We start from the raw sequence: 17,588 nt of genomic DNA on the forward strand, positions 1-17,588 counted from the left end.
GTCGCAGGGGCCAGTCTCCATGACGGGATGGGCGGCCTGTCCCGTGATACCCTCATCGTTAGTAGTAGAGGGTTATGATCCGATATTGTGCGAGCAAGGTATTCAGACTGGGTCATATCGCGAGCCAGTCCCGAGGTGCAGACCACCCTATCAATTCTAGTGTGCACTCGGTGGAGGCCCGAGTAAAATGAATAGTCCCTGGCGGTTGGGTGCTGCACCCGCCAGACGTCCACTAACCCCCAAGTACTCAACCACTCAGTTAGATTTTGTGCTGTTTTAATTGATGTTGCCCCTTGGAGCGGTGGGGTAGACCTATCCATGTTTATATCTAGTACTGCGTTGAAGTCCCCTCCTATTAGTACTTCCCCTGTGCTCTGGCGGGTGAGGTGACTTGATAAGCCGATCATGAATGGGATCTGATCTTGGTTGGGGGCATAAATGCAACTCAGAACTAACGGGATCCCCTGTAGTTTCCCCTCCAGTATCACAAACCTTCCCTCTTTGTCAATGCTGGAAGACTCAACCGTCAGTGGGACCCCCGCTCTAATCCAAATCAGTGCGCCTCTTGCATAAGCTGAATACTCCGTGGCAAACACCCGCCCCCTCCACCTCCGTCTTAGTTTCTCTCCCTCGCCCATTGCCAAGTGGGTCTCCTGCAACATTGCTATCTGCACCCCCCTTCTCTTAAGGAATGATATAACTCTATGTCTTTTAGCCGGAGTGCCCATCCCCCTGACATTCCAGGTTATAAGGTTGTAGTCTGCCATCCAGTGCTTGGGACCTGCTCGTGGCAGGTCTGGCGCGCCCTTGATCTCAATAGCCTCCCCCACATGCCCACCCCTCTACTGTAGTCAGATTTCTCCACCCATTTAGCCGATTTAACTTGTAAATGTAAACCCCAACTCCCAAACCCCAGGGCGCCTCCGGAACTGTAGGTTGCCCAATAAACTGTGCTATAATGCAACTTTTCCAAACACATAACTGCAGTACTCGCCAGCCAAGTCGGACAGGCAAGAGTCGAGTCAGGGGGGGAGCCAGGTCCGGAGGGGCCACTCGCTCAAGCAGTGTGCTATGTCTCTGGGCGCCGCTTCACGTCCGGGCTATACGAGCTCGTCGGCTGTCTGTGGGGTCACACTCGGTGCTGGCGATAGGCCCTCCGAGTCCTCGGCAGAGGACACCATTGTATCATCGGACTCTTCTTCGGTCCCTCCTCGGGGGGGGGGCACCTCACCACCCACCCGAGCCGCCGCCTCTAGGGCCGCCCTCCTGTCCGTTTCTCTCTGCGTTTGCATTGGTGCCAACCGAGGGCGGTCACTTGATCTCTTCCCCTTCGGGGCTCGGCGGGCTCTTCTCGCTCCAGGGCTTTCACTTGCAGGTCGCACTTTTTGGGATCCACGCCTCTCAAGCCATTCCCATGCTTCCTCCGGAGATTGGAAGAATGTGGTCTTGCCCTCCACCATCACTCTTAGCCTGGCCGGGTATAATAGCGAATACTGGATCCCTTCGTCTCGCAGGGCTCTTTTGACCATTAGGAATGAGTTTCGCCTGTTCTGGACCTCCAGCGTGAAATCCGGGAACAGTGTAACTTCCCCGTTCCCTACTTTGAACGGGCCCGTCTCTCTGGCTTTCTGTAGGAGGATGTCCCTGTCTCTGTAGTGCAGAAGTTTAGCGATTATAGCACGGGGGGGTCTGCCAGGAGCTAGAGGTCTCGATGGTACACGATAGGCACGTTCCAGGGTGTAGAAGGGGGTCAGGCATCCCGGCGCAACCACCTCGCTCAACCATTTCTCCAGAAAGCCCACCAAGTTTGACCCTTCGGTCCCCTCAGGGAGGCCTACCACTCGCACATTGCTCCTCCTGTTTCTTCCCTCCGCGTCTTCGGCACGTTGTTCAAGTCTCGCCACTCTGTCGGTCAATGAAGTTACCTCCGCCGCTATGTCTTTCTGCCTTGGTACGATGTCCGCTAATACCGCTTCTTTGACCCTGTCAACCAACTTGTGATGGTCAGCACTCAGGAGCCCCACCTCAATCGCAACCTGGTTGATGTCACGTTGCAATGTTGATTTGGTATCCTCTATGGCCCCCAGTATCTTGTCTAGGGTGTCCTGAACTTTAATTTGGGATTGGTTTAGTGAGTCCGCTTCGCTCACCCCAGGAGGCAACTCGTGGTCCATGGTTCTATTCTTGTGACGGCCTTTGGGGGGCATCGGTCCGGCAAGCAGGCGCGCCTCGGGGGCCCCGGCAGACGGCCCGCGCGCGTTCGTGTGAACCACAACTAGGATTGTCCCTTCTTTTCGGACTTTGGAGCTCTAACTTCTACTCTCTGTCCTTTTTGGCCGAACTCCAAGAGCTCCGCTGGTTGTGTCTAAATTGCGGCTCCCAGGATGGGGGGCACTCATGCAGTAGGTCGCTGCTAATTACTCCCTATTTCAGTCCTGGTGCCTTTGTTCGGATTTCCAGTCAGGCCCTGCCCCGGCAGCCAGATCCAGGTGCCCGCCACAGCCAAGGCCCAGTCATCCAACCAATGGGGCACTCACCCACTTTCCAGTCCTCTTTCCGTGCTCAAGGGTGTCCACCTGATCGTGTTCGTAATCTTCTCTCCGGAGTCAGTTGTGCCCCAAGACGTCCGGTGGCTCCGCGGTCCCCTCACGCCAGACAGTTGACCCGGGGCCGTCCGTTATGCGCACCTCTCTCAAGGCGCAACACATGGGGATCCGTGTTCAACTACTGAACCTCCACAGATGACACACTCCGTTAGGCAGCCCATCCCGTTGCCTTTTCCGTGCCCAGGTACTCCAATTGGGCCAAGTACAATGCCCTCAGGTCGGCTCTGGCAAAGGTGGGGCCGTTACGCCCGCTCCGTCGCTTCCGTTGAGGGCTTACACCAGGGAGGGCCCCCAGTTCTCTCCAACTGCATCAGGGGCCCCAGGGTCCGCGATCTGGACTCGCGCCGCAGTTGCGAGCGCAGCCGCACCTGGTCCGCCCGCCTTGTTCCTGCTGCTGTCGGCCGCTCACCACCGGGCCGCGGCTTTCAGCGAGGGGAGGGGCCGCTAGCCTCCCCTCGCAACGGTAAATTCAGCCTCCGACGCGAGCGCCGATGGACTCTGGCCGCCCGCCTCGCTCCCACCGCGGCCGACCGCTCAACGTCAGGCCGCGGCTTCCAGCAGGGGAGGGGCCGCACGCCTCTCCCCGTAACGGAGCAAACTGCACCGCCCGCCTCTCGCCCCAGGACTGCGTTGGGGGCCCAATCGCGCCTCCCGGAGGTCCGTCGCAGGGAGCCCACACTCCGTGAGCAGGCGGCCCGGACCAGCGCGCTGAGAAGGATTAATCCGGCAGGCCCCTCCGGAGCTAGATAATCAGGCGTCCGCCATGTTCCGGACCCTGGCCACGCCCCATGTATGCCAACAGGCATATACCATTTTGGTGGTGGGACGCCTGGCTGCCAAGATAACATCACAGACTTGGGTGGAAGATCAAAAGTTGTCAACTGTCGCCGCTCAATCTCCACGCATGAAGGCGGAGATTGAACAGGTTCAGGTGGGGACCGTCCTTTGCTGCTGCAACAGAAGATCCGTCGGAAGAGGCAGTCTGAGTGGAGGATCGATGGCCATACTCAATAGCTCTGGATACCATACTCTCCGTGCCCAGTCTGGAGCCACCAAGATGACTTGGGCCCGGTCGTTCCTGATCTTTTTGAGAACTCTGGGCAGAAGTGGTAGAGGCGGAAAGGCGGAAAGTAGGCCAGAGTTTCACTTGAGACAAAAAGCGTCTCCGAGCGAGTGCCGCCTTGGAAACTCCAACGTGCAAAACAGCTGGCATTGTGCGTTCTCTGTGGAGGCGAACAGATCTAACCAAGGCTCTCCCCACTGCTGAGAGTGACTTTGCACCACCTCCGGATGGAGACGCCATTCGTGAATGGCTGTGCATCGACAACTGAGTTAGTCCGCTCTGGCGTTGAGAGAACCCGTCAGATGTTGAACCACCATGGTAATGCCCTGATGTTTTAGTCATGTCCAGAGATGTAGTGCCTCCTGACAAAGGGTCCAGGACCCTACTCTGCCCTGTTTGTTGCAGTACTACATGGCGGTAGTATTGTCCGTGTTGTCCGTATTGTCCGTGAACACCTGCACTATTTTCCCTTTGAGGGAGGGAAGAAATGCTTTCAACGCAAGCCTGATCACCCGGAGCTCCAGAAGCTTGACATGGCCGCCCCAACCCAGAAACAACGCATCTGTCACTATAGAGAGGTCTGGCTGGGGAAGGGAGAGGTATCTGCCATGGACCCAATGTGGATTTGAAAGCCACAACTGCAGGTCTTTCGCAGTCCCCTCCGAGATCTGGACCATGTCAGAGAGACTTCCCTGATGCTGTGACCACTGGAACTTCAAGTCCTGCTGCAGAGCCTGCATATGCCATCTGGCATGTGTCACTAGCAGGATGCAGGAGGCTGAGGCCCACCAGCCTCAGAGTCAGTCTCACCGAAACCCAAGACAGAGACTGAAAGATCGGAATCATAGCCTGAATATATTGGGCTCGTTTTTTGGGAGAATAAGCCCGAAACTGCACTGTGTCCAGAACAGCTATGATAAAAGGGAGCATCTGAGAGGGAGTCAGGTGTGACTTCAGCACGTTGATAGTGAACCCCAGCGTGTGCACGAGGCTCGCCGTAGTCTGAAGGTGGGAGACGACTTTCTGGGGCGGGTCCACCTTTAACAGCCAGTCGTCGAGATAGGGAAAGACTGAGATCCCTAATCTGCGCAGATGAGCTGCAACCACCATCATCACTTTCGTGAACACCTGAGGGGCGCTGGTAAGGCCGAAAGGGAGCACAGTAAACTGATAGTGCTCGTGACCTACCACGAATCGTAGGTAATGTCTGTGGGCCGGCAGGATGGGGATGTGTAAATAAGCATCCTGCAAGTCCAACGCTACCATCCAGTCTCCTGGGGCTAAGGCAGACAGAACCTGAGCCAGAGTGAGCATTCTGAATTTCTCCTTCTTGAGGAAGAAGTTGAGGTCCCAAAGGTCTACGATACGACGTAAGCACTTGTCCTTTTTGTCAGCACCAGAAAGCAGTGGGAATAAGAACCACGGCCTACTTCTGGAGCAGGAACCTTCTCTACAGCTCCCTTGGCCAAGAGAGCCATGACTCCCTGGCGGAGAAGTGCCAAATGATCCTCTGGAAGTTGGCTGAGTGATGGAGGCATGACCAGTGGGGCAGATTCGAAAGGGAGGGAATAGCCCTTTCGAACTATCTGCAAAACCCACCTGTCCATAGTGATGGATTCCCAGTGGGGCAGGTGATGGCGAATCCTGCTGCCAACTGGATCAGAGTGAGGGGACGGACAAGGAGGGTTTGAAGGCTGCAGCAGGGGCAGGGGTGGACTGAGCAGACCTCTGGTTTCCTGTCCCACACCCAAGTGGGATTCCGCGTCCCTGGCCATGCAGCGGCTGAACAGCATTGGTGGCACGGTGGCTAGGTGGGGGACGTGACAGGGAGCCCCTTCCGTGGCCACGAAAGGGGCAAAAAGTGGACTGCTGGGGGCGAGGGGCAGCGGAAAGACCAAAGGAATGAGCCGTAGCCCAGGAATCCTTGAATCTCTCCAAGGCCGAGTCCGCTTTGTCTCCAAAGAGATGTGAGCCATCAAATGGCATGTCCAAGAGAGACTGTTGGACATCCCCAGAAAAACCAGAAGTATGCAACCAGGTGTGGCGTTTCAAAGCCACTGTCGTAGCAACCGATCTGCCCAGAGAGTCGGTTGTGTCCAGCTCCCACTGGATCGTGAACTTTGCCGCATCTCTCTCATCATTGACAGCTTGGGAGACTATAGCATGGGCCTCCTCTGGTATCTGCGGCAGAACTTGCACAACCGTATCCCACAGAGAGTGGGCATAGCGGCCCAAAAGGCATGCAGTGTTCACAGACCACAGCACGAGACTGGAGGAAGAAAACATCTTTTTCCCAAGTTGTTCCAGCCTTTTTGATTCCCTATCCGGGGCGCGGAAGGGAATGCGCCTGACGCAGAGGAAGCCTGGATGACAAGACTCTCAGGCGTGGGGTGTTGAGACAGGAATGTAGGGTCATTCAGGGAGGGCTGGTGGCAGCGTGCAATAGTCCTATTCACAGGAGCCCCTGTGTTGGGTTTGGACCAAGTACCCAAAAGGACATTGGTGAGGGCTTCACTGAATGGTAGAAGGGCTCAGATGCGGAAGCCCCTGGATGAAGCACCTCCATCAGGAGATTGGACCTGACCTCTACAGTAGGTAGCTCAAGGCCAAAGACCTCAGTTGCCCTGCAAACCACCACAGCATAAGTCGCTCCCTCCGCCCTAGCCACAGTAGTAGGAGACGGCATACCAGCATCTGGAGAAGCGTCCAGTCCACTTGCCTCACCCATTTCCTGTGCCCATTCCAAAGATGGGTCATCCAGGGTCCAGGGACCCCTCCAATCCTTCCCCAAATTCATACCCAAAGGAAAAAGGGTACAAATCCGACCTGGGGTGAGTAGGCCCCATCGAGGACAGAGGCACTGTCGGCCGACGCCGCTCTGACTCAGACATTGGGGATAAGGATCGGGTCAACAACGACAGTGGGCACTACCGATGTCGGTAGCGTCGGCAATCGAACTGGCGAGGGAAAGGTCTCAGTAACACGACATCAGTGGCCAGTGCCGAAGCAGCTGGCGCAGAACCCGAAGGCCCCTCAACCGAACCCCTTGGGCCCGAAGGCGCCGTTATTGGGGTCGGCCCGCACAAAAATGAGGCTCATGGCCTCATAGAACTCTTTAAGTTGGGCAAGGGTTGCTCTAGCTCCTGGAAATTCGGGGAAGCATGGGGTGGACCCAGAAGTAGGCTTTGAGGACGGAGGCCTTGAGCGTTGACGCTCCTCCCGCATCCCGTCAGCCGAGCGACAGGGCGAAGTCAAAGGGCGAAGGGACCGCTTCAACTTCTTCTTCTTACCTGTGCCCGAAGATTTGGAGGAAGACTAATGGTGGTGGATCCGCGAACGGTCTTGAGACCTTCCTCTCGAGCGAGACCAGGATCTACGCAGAGTCGAGTGCTGGGCCGCCATGAGCTTGAGAGAACGCTCCCTCAAGGCCTTTGGATGCATGGCCCGGCACTCAGAGCACGTCTTTGGGTCATGGTCACGCTTCAGGCACCACAAACAAACCTGATGCAGATCCGTCACCGACATCATGCAGTGGCAGTCCACGCACGGCTTGAAACCAGTCTTCAGGGGCATCTCAACGCACCAAAAACTCAACAAAAACTCAACAAAACAGTCAAACTCGGTCAAAAAGAGACCAGGATAGCTCTCTCAGTATCAGTGCGTGGCATGGAAAGAAAAGAACTGACGTAACTGCGCTGATGTGGCGTCTATGCACTACTCCCAACAACATCACAGCGACTAAGATGCCAACAACACCCGCAAAGTCGACCAACGCCACCTACCGACGTGCAAGGGTATTTGTAGGAAGCTGGCTCTCTATATACTGTATCAAATGAGATATAGGGGGTCATTTTGACCCTGGCGGTCCGAGACCGCCAGGGCTAAAATGACGGAAGCACCGCCAACAGGCTGGCGGTGCTTCCTGGCCTATTACGACCGCGGCGGTAGCGCGCGGTCGCACCGCCGGGGCCGGCGGTTTCCAGACGTTTTAGCCCCGGCGGTGATAATCCGCCAGGGCAGTGCTGCAAGCAGCGCTGCCCTAGGGATTATGACCCCCCTACCGCCAGCCTGTTTCTGGCAGTTTGCACCGCCAGGAAGAGGCTGGCGGTAAGGGGTGTCCTGGGGCCCCCTAACAGGGCCCCGGCCAGCTTTTCACTGTCTGCATAGCAGACAGTGAAAAGCGCGACGGGTACAACTGCACCCGCCGCACGGCCGCAGCACCCCCGGCTCCATTAGGAGCCGGCTCCTATGTTGCGGCCTCATTCCCGCTGGGCTGGGCGGGCGCAAACTTGGTTTGCGCCCGCTGGGCCAGCGGGAATGTCATAATGGGGGCCGCGTGAGTGCGGCTGCATTGGTTGGCCCCACGCCGCCGCCCGCCAAGGTCATAATGACCCCCATAGAGTGCACAGAGTCCAGGGGTTCCCCAAGTGGCTTGACAGAGGCAATAACAGATAATACTAATGCTCTATCTGTGGTAGTGTGGTCGAGCGGTTAGGCTTATCAGAGGGTAGGGTTAAGCATTTGTTGTGCACACACAAGCAATAAGTGAAAACACACACTCAATGACTTAACTCTAGGCCAATAGGTTTTTATCTAGAAAAATATTATTTTGTTAATTTATTTATAGAACCACAAGATTAATTTAGCAGGCAAGTACATCAAAAGAAAGGTATGTTGCATAGTAATACTTAGGACCTTGAATAGATTCAATATTGTACACAATTTTCTTTAAATTGGCAAAATGCTATCTTAAAACTGGACACAGTGCAATTTTCAACAGTTCCTGGGGGAGGTAAGTAAAGTACAGTTTCTGAGGTAAGTACCACACTTACGAGTTCAGTCTCCGGGGTATAGGTAGTCCAACGTTAGGGGTTCAAGGCACCGCCAAACACCCAGCACCAGCAACACAGGGCCGGTCAGGTGCAGAGGTCAAACAAGAGTTAAAATAATATGGGCCCCTATGGAGACAGGGGGTACTCCGGTTCCATAAGTACCCACGTTGTCGGAGGGCAGACCAGGGGGTTTTGGAGGAGTACTGGAGGGGCCCCAAGTAGGCACAAAAACCACACCCTTAGCGGTACGGGGGCGGCTGGGTGCAGTGTGCAAACAGGACACTGGGTTCTCAATAGAACTCTATGGAGGGACCTGGGGGTCACTTAGGTGCTGCAGGCAGGGCACAGGGGGGCCTCTCAGGCAAGCCACCAAGGGCCGCCTGCTGGTCGTTGCTGCACCGGTGGTTGGTTTCTCCCAGGTCTGGGGGTTGCGGGTGCAGTGCTTCTCCAGGCAACGGATATCTTTGTCCCGGGCAGTCGCGGTCAGGGGGGTCCTCAGGATTCCCTCTGCAGGCAGGGTGGACACGTCGTCGGAGTCGCCTGGGGGTCCTCTGTGGATAGTTGGTTTCTCTGGACACAGGCTGGAGGCGTCGGGTGCAGAATAGTTGAACTCAAGCTTCTGGAGTGAGGTGAGAGACCCTTTAAAGATGGTTTCTTTGTCTTCTTTTTGGACACAGGAGTTTCTTGGTCCTCGGTGATGCAGGCAGCCCCCTGGAGGCTTTTCAGGGGACTCTGGTCTTGCAGAACATGTTGCTTCTTTTTTTGCCGCTTTTCGAAGTAGGAGATGGGTGGGTAGGGCTGGGGCCGAGTCAGTTGGTGTCTCTTCCTATTCTCTGCAGGGATTTCAGCTCAGCAGTCCTTCTTTCTTGAGATCATCAGGAATCTGAAGAGCTGGGTTCAGGGTCGCTCCTAAATACTAAATTTAGGGGTGTGTTAGGGTCAGAGGGCAGTAGCCAATGGCTATTGTCCCTGAGGGTGGCTACACCCTCCTTGTGCCCATTCTCTCTGGGGGCGGGGGGCACATCCCTATCCCTTTTGGTCCTAATCCTCCAAAGCAAGATGGACAATTTCTCAAGAGGGGGTCACTTCAGCTCTGGACATCTTAGGGGTGGACCTGGTTGAGGGGGTGACTCCTCCTTGTTTTTCTCATTATACCTCTGGACTTGCTGCCAAACGTTGCAGCTGGCAGCCACTAGCTGGAGTGCTCTGGGGCAATGTAACACTGGGCTTGAGCCTTTGAGGCTAACTGCCAGGTTTTATAGTTCCTGCAGGGGGAGGTGTGGAGCACCTCCACCCAGGACAGGCTTTGTTTCTGACCACAGAGTGCACAAAGGCACTCTCCCCATTGGTCAGAAACTCGGCTGGAAGTGGTTGGCTGGCACATTTTGCAATAAATCCCACACTGGCATCACTGTGGGTTTATTGTGCTGAGCAGTTTGATACCAAACTTCCCAGTATTCCATGTAGCCATTATTGAGCTGTGGAGTTCGTAATGACAAACTCCCAGACCATATACTCAGTATAGAAACCCTGCACTTACAATGTCTAAGAATTGACTTAGACACTGTAGGGGTACATTGCTCATGCAGCAATGCCCTCACCTGTGGTATAGTGCACCCTGCCTTAGGGCTGTAAGGCCTGCTAGAGGGGTGACTTATCTATGCCACAGGCAGTGTTGGTGGGCATGGCACTCTGAGGGGAGTGCCCTGTCGACTATGTCTTTTCTCCCCACTAGCACACACAAGCTGCAAAGCAGTGTGCATGTACTGAGGGAGGGGTCCCTGAGGGTAGCCTAATACATGCTGCAGCCCTTTGGGACCTTTCCTGGTCACAGGGCCCTTGGTACCAGGGATACCTTTTACAAGGGACTTTAAGTGTGTGCCAGAGCTGCGCCAATTGTGGAAACAAAGATAGAGTTTTAAGAAAAGAACACTGGTGCTGGGGCCTGGTAAGCAGGGTCACAACACACAGCCAATCAAAGCTGGCATCAACACTAGGCAAAAAGTGGGGGGTGACCATGCCAACAGTGGCATTTTCCTACAGTATTGCCCAAAGAGGCATCTCCGGATCCAGTCTGATGCCTGGGGGAAATTCTAAGGTAAGGAATCTGCAACTAGAAGTCTCTATCAGATACACAGAGCTTAGGACGAGGCTAGCAGATGAGAATTAGGGTTCAAAGAGTGCTGGTACATTCCTGAACCACCTAGCTGTCTGGAGTAGGATGCTTTAGAAGAATGTCTGGATCCCCAAGAGCAGGCCTATGCTGCCTCACCACTTGTCTACTAACTGGTGGGCAAGATCCTCGCTTGGCACAGGTGCAGACTAGAATATATATCAGGGCCTCACTAAAGAGGAGAAGAGGTTCTTGGTGGACTGCATTGAGTTGAGGACCTTTGTCAGAACATTAATCTTAACGTCCCTCTTGAGTGGGTAAAGTAAGGTCTAGCACTTCAGATGCTCTTTGAACTACTGTTGCAATTGAAGTGGAATCCTCTGTGGCCATAGGATTAGGTGACGACAGGCCAATGTCTGGTGATGTGTACAGACCACTGGCATCCTGAAGGTTGTCAAATATGTAGTTATCATCGTCATTCTGGTTTTCTTCATTATAATCAGCATCTCCAGTGTCATACTGTGGGGCATAAGCTTCTGGTTCGACATAATATTAGGCTCTAGGCAGCAGGGTCTGGATCTCTGAAAAGGCCACAACTTTCACCACAGTATTCAGCAATGCTTTTTGATGTCGATATCTGAGCCAGTGGTGTTGGACGGGACGCCAAGGACGCTGTTGGCATGCTGCAGAGGGTGGGATCATGAGTGGTGGGACTGGCGTTGCCAGCCTTGAGGAAAGGGCCAACCTCAGCGTGAGCTTGAGAAGCACAGTCACAGTCGAGGGTTGATCCGCCAACGGTAACCTGACTGAATCTCCTCTTGGATCCGTGGGGCCTGGAGGCGCTCCAGAGGGATCAGGTGCAACGCTGAAACTCTCATCCATCGCTACCTTAGGTATATGTAGCTGTTGTGGTGTTTGCTTCCATTTAGGGAAAGGGTTGAAGCGGGACTAGTGTCCGAATGGACTCCGTGTGGGGAGCACACCATGGTCTAGAGATGGCTAGAGCATCACATGACTCCAAATGGAAGGAGTGGCAGGGCAAGGGAGCTCCAGGCTTGAATGTTTTTATGATAGGTTATGTTATTCTATCCATTTCTGTATTTTTTTCTTTTACCTCAACAGGGTGTGAAGGGAGGGATGATGCTAGACTCTCTGCCTTTTATAAAATCGACACTCTCTGATTGAGCACCGTGGAGAATCATCATTTTATTGCAAGACAAGAGACTAGCATTATGCAAGTTTGAAGCACACGCAACATTCTCCAAGGTCTTAAATAAAACTTTAGAAAACCCCTTACATTAGACAAATCTGCTCCTTTGAAAATATCCTCCAAATTCCCTTCTGGAACAAAAATCTTGCTTACAATAGCCTCTCTCATGGAGTCCGCCTTAAGTTGTAATTTCCTACTCACAGCATTACTGCCTTATCCATCATGCATTTGTTGGAGTGAACACTGTTCTACATGGCCTTACATACAGAAGCAATAGATGATTCACATTCTCTGACATCGGAGATTCACACTCAATCATGCACCACATAAAAATGTAATATTTCTCAAACTTTGAATAAAGAAATAGTTGCAGACATTGTCTTAGTTCTTAGCAAACCACAACCCATATAGATGGAATAGCCTGTTACTAACCTCTGAAGCCTTCACATCTGATACTCTCTTAAAAGAGAATTTAAAAAAGCAACACTGTCTTCTAACTTATTTCTCTACCTCCAAATATCTATTTGTAGACCTGAAATCAAACAACTTAAAGATTATGCCAAAATGTGTTACATAATGCATTTGGAGTTCAATTTCCTTTCTTACTCCACAAACCAAGGCATCTCTGCCTACCAATCTTCCTTCACAAACAGATTGGCATGCAATAAACGCCTATCTCTGCCTCGCCTTCAAAACAACCTTCAGAAGAATTTTAAATGGTGACAAGCATACCGCTTTATTTTTCCCAGTTCTGTTGGCATGCACCCACCGCTAGAAACTCCAGAACTGGTGACCAACTAAAATAACTTGGTATCTGATAAATTAACCTGAAAGCACTTTCAGTCACCCCCAAAAGGTCTGATTTTTTAAAAAACACTCAATTCAACTTCCAGTTACTGAAATCCATCAAATATCTCATATTCCAATCTGCCACAATGATTTTCTTCTCAGGTAAATATTCCATTGTCAGAAAAATGTGTGCCGCATGCAAAAATACCATATGCCATTATACAAATGTGTCAAATGCTTTGACTTGCTTTCCCTTATCAGTCTATGTATCTCATTGCAGACATATTATTCACCTGTAAAAGAACCATTTAAATACTCATTTTATTTCTGAAACTCCTCAAACCAGCAAACTTGCCTTCAAAACCATTTAACTACTCATTTTATTTCTGAAACTCCTCAAACCAGCAAACTTGCCTTCAAATCCAAACAAATTATTCTCCCCACCTTCCTCATATCTCCTGATGAACCAGATGAGCAGCCTACACCAGTTTCTCTCATTCATGTCGAAAACCGAATTTGGTGCAGTTCCAAATATTGCACACCCATTCCACGCTCTCAATTTTCCAACCACCATTTCAACCCCTCCTGAACTTCCAATGATAATACCACCTTCTCGCCATACCATAGACCTTTCCTTAAACCACCTGCCTTCAGCCTCAGAAGCGCTTGGTAATGCAGTGGTCCTTGAAAAACCTCCTGAACAGACAAAGTTATAAGCCGTTTTATTTGAGCCAAAGCCCTCAAGGTTAACATGCCTGTCTAGTGACTTACAAATACCCATCTTTAGCAACTTTAGCAATCCTAACTTCCTTTCTGGTAATATCAAGCTTACCAACTTTGTATTCAAATTGAAAGCTGAGAACCGAACCTACCAGCCAGGGGTCATCAATTTTTTTTAAACTCTTTATATTTAGTCTTTTTTTCTACAACTTGTCACAGTTACATTGTCACATGTAATACAACAGCTATAAAACTGGCATATCCTAGTGGGTCGCAAGTTCTGTTCCATGCTGTAGCATTGGATAGGTTTCGGAACTGGGTGACATAACAGTGTGGTGGACCTTTGTAGGGACCCAGGCCAGGTGTCATCAGTGATTTGTCTAAAATGATTATGAAACTGGGATCCTTCAAAACATCCTTATCATCTACAAATGAGTTAACAACTCCCTGTAATGGTAAGACATTAACAAAATGTAGTCCAGATAAAAAAACATTAATACATTTCTCTCTTTGAAGAATGCCATCACTGTCTGATTATCCTTCGCAGAACATCAACATGATAACATGAGGCCAAGCACTTAACAAACAAACTGGTACAACTAACCTCTTCATCAGAATGGAAAGTGAACTTGACTCCCCTTAACAATAGTAATTCCTAAGTACATATCCTTCAGATCCAATTTCACTAGGCAACCTTATTCCAGCACAATATCCCTCCAAATAGGGATCTCTTCTATCCTGAAGTCTATGAATTCAAGAAAACTGTTAAAGCTCATCAGTTATATCACTGGTCGGCACCCCTCATCTTTTTTCTTCACTAAGAAACATGCGCTCGTATACAACTTCCCTTTTTGGTCTGCTGCACTAATGACACTCTTTCACAACATTTGTCTAGTCTCTCCATCTCCCAACTCCCTATGATTCCTCACCAAAACCAACTCTCCTGGCTCCTTTTCTTCCGTCAGATTTCATACGAACTCTGTAATTTATATTATAAAAAAAAGAATATTGAGCCTAAGGGTTTTGTGTAATTTTTCCTAGTTCTTGGAGAAACTCGCTGATACCCTCCAACGTTTCATGGAAAGAGCCAATAACAATCTCCATCCTCACTTTGTGATCTGCTTAGCATCCATCCTTTTTCTTTGAACCTACTGATTCTTTGCTTAGAGGGAAAAATCCTATGCTGTTTGAAGTACTCTGTGTGAGTTTCTGCCCTGATAATGTGACCTCTGTTATCCTGAGCCGGTGGAAATGTTATTTTCTTGCAGCCCTTCCAAAAGCACCTCCTCCAAATATGTGTCTCACCAAGCTTGTGCTTCATCTAAAGCAATAAAAGTCTCTTAACCAGACTGTCTTCAAAGAGAAGATTCTTCACTTCAACACTTGTTGCTTTGTTTGCCATATCTCACAAATTTGGGTTTATTCGCACTTAAATATACTTACATTTCTCCTTTCCTTGGATCACTTCCTAAATTAAACAGACGTCATTAAATGTTGTTAATTCTGGATCTAAATTGGGAGTTGTACAAACTTTTTCAGTGGCCTTGAGCATTCATCACACCGCTTTCTTCTCTGGATATTTTTATTTCTACTGTCTTTAATATAGTCCCAAAGATGATTCATACGTGGATGTCCTATCCTATTGGGGTTAAATAGCTCCTAATTTTTAGCATCCATTAAAATACCTTTCTTTTTTAACCTCTGAGTTCCGCTTTAAACTCATCTGCAGTATACCCATCAATGTGTAAGTCTAAACATAACCATCAGAATCTGCACTCAACCCTTATTCACATTAATATGATCAAACTCACCCTCTTCCAAAGAATAAACCTATTATCCTTATGTGAGTACACCTTCCTCATGTGTGCCACTAGAGACACCTTTCTTTTTCTCAATGAGTAAACCATCCTATCTGTCTCTTCCAATGTGTGCAGCATGTTATTCACATTCCTCTGTATAGTTATTATTTCTAAGGCTATGTTTTCTTTTACCTTTTAATCATCTCACTTCCTCTTCTGACATTGCCTAATAATCTTCCTCTAGGTTACTGTCCCTCGTTCTTCTTCTCACATGAAACCTTCTGAACCCCTCCTCCTTAAAGAATCTGTTTATTTAACTGCTGACCACAAACTCTCCATTGTAAGCCATATTTTCCAACTTGCGAATGTATGAATAATAAGCCACTACTAACAATGAAAAACAGCTGATTAATTCACCACAGCTGGGAAGCTCAGGTGTTGTTACCCTGTCAACTGTTGTTATGGTCAGGAAAAATGTCATACTTGCAACACACACAATTGACAATAACCCCATCTGAACATAGAATTCAAACCTCAATAGGCCTGTAACTCCTACTTAAACACGTTCTCCCTAACGTCTGAAGAGTTAAACACAAAGAAGCCATTTAAACTAACATTAAAAGTCTTATTATCCATTGCTAACAAAACAATATATGTTCCCATATGAGTACTAGGTTACATCAGACCTCCTATTTTATTTTAATAATTTAAAACGACTCCACGTACGCCAAAAACTTGCTCAAGAACAGCTAAAACCTAATCATGCATTGGATTAAGTTGGAAGCACAGGTAATCTAACTACCTCTAACCTTCCATTAACACTGTAAACACTGAAAGGTTACATAGACAGACGTGTAAAACAAACGTATACTCTGCTCTTAAAAATTCATAGATTTGTCTTCTTTATTGAAGTTAATTAAAAGGGAATACTTATCTGACTAGGGAGCAGCATACAAAAGAAGAAGAAGAATGGAGTGTTAGTGCTATATGGCCTGAAGGAGAAGTTCTATTTCAAGTGTTTCTATTGTTTTATTGTAATGTTCCATACAGCAGTGCTAGCGTGGCATTAAAGGAGATTAATGCAAAATGCTAGCCTATTGTCAGGCCATAAAATTCTAAACAGCTGAGAAGATTGCGTGAGGAAGGCTCCTCTAATGACCTCCTTGTATCTAGCTGGCTGGATGGTTAGTCCTTTGGGGAAGGCAAGTTTAACTGTTTGGTCAGCTTGTAAAGATTAAAAACCTAGGTGAAGGAGTCTTATGCCATTTCAAGAAATGCCCTTTGCATTAGGTAAAACCCATGAACTGGAATGATCCTTTTATAATTAGTGAGTTCAAGGCTTACACAGTAGATTGATGCAACTGAAAACAACAATCAACACACGAAGCAGGGTACACGGTTATATGTTTCTTACAGTTGTGGTAATAGTCCTCTGCAAGCACCATTGCTGATGTCCAGATGTGAGGATGGGACTGTGAGGACAGAACAATCCTGTGGGGTTTGCGGTTATAAAACGAGGGTCACTCATTTGTTTAAGAGGGAACAATTCTGACAGAGAATACACTGACTTGTTTGAATGTCTACCCACTTAGCCACAGATTTCATGCTTTCAGGGCAAGTAATCAAATAACCGCAGCCAACTGAACAAAGCATGGCAATGTATACAGAGACTAGTGGTACAATCTATGCCTTGGGCTCATGCAACACAGGTAATTCTGGTACGCTCATGTGTGACTGTGACAAGCATGTCTGCCTTTCTGTCTCCTCCTGTGCCGTTTGTGCAATCTTGGTACAGCTAGGTATTATTCTAACACACATGAGAAATGTGGCATTGATGAGACAAGAGAAGCCACATATATGTTGAAGAGGCTCCAGGATTATGCTGGTGTTTTAAGACTCCCACAGAAACAGTCTATGCTTCGGAGATGAGAGACAATTTTGGCCTGGTAGAGCCTATTCTCAAGGAAGGGCAAGTAGCCATTTAGGTGAAAAATATGTTTTGCTCAACAGTGTCACGGGCAGCATGAGTGATAAATCTGACCTTCACCTCTAGATTAAAGGACTTATGTAAAAGTATGTCTGTAAAAGTATTTTTTGTCTCTCAGCTAAGCCAACATCCACATTAACTGTCACTGAGTAGGCTACAAGATTGTGGGTGAGAGGAACAACTGACTTGACCTCCAGAATACAAGGAAGGGCAGAGATCTGACATTGGCTAGCATCCGGATGTACGCCTGTTTTTTTTCAGAATGGTGTTACTATGGCTGAGAAGTTCCTAATGAGGTTGAGGTATTAATGAAAGATATGACAATTAAGAATATGTTAATTCTTTGGATGAGCTTTCCATTTCACTTGCAAGGTTTTTTTTAACCCCATTTTGGTTCTGAGAGATGTATCAGAGAGATAATTCTGCAAACCATTTCATTGCTTTGGAGCTGCAACCCGAGACGGCGCTT

The 17,588-nt window shown here is 49.4% G+C and overlaps 1 protein-coding gene across 2 annotated transcripts in view; it reads right to left on the reverse strand.

Moving 5' to 3' along the window:
• The window catches only part of ATG2B (autophagy related 2B), an 860,766-nt gene that overhangs the window by 531,365 nt on the left and 311,813 nt on the right, over positions 1 to 17,588 (reverse strand). The window lies entirely within an intron of this gene.

Source organism: Pleurodeles waltl, chromosome 9 (genome assembly GCF_031143425.1).
Source record: "Pleurodeles waltl isolate 20211129_DDA chromosome 9, aPleWal1.hap1.20221129, whole genome shotgun sequence".
Classification (NCBI taxonomy): Eukaryota; Metazoa; Chordata; class Amphibia; order Caudata; family Salamandridae; genus Pleurodeles; species Pleurodeles waltl.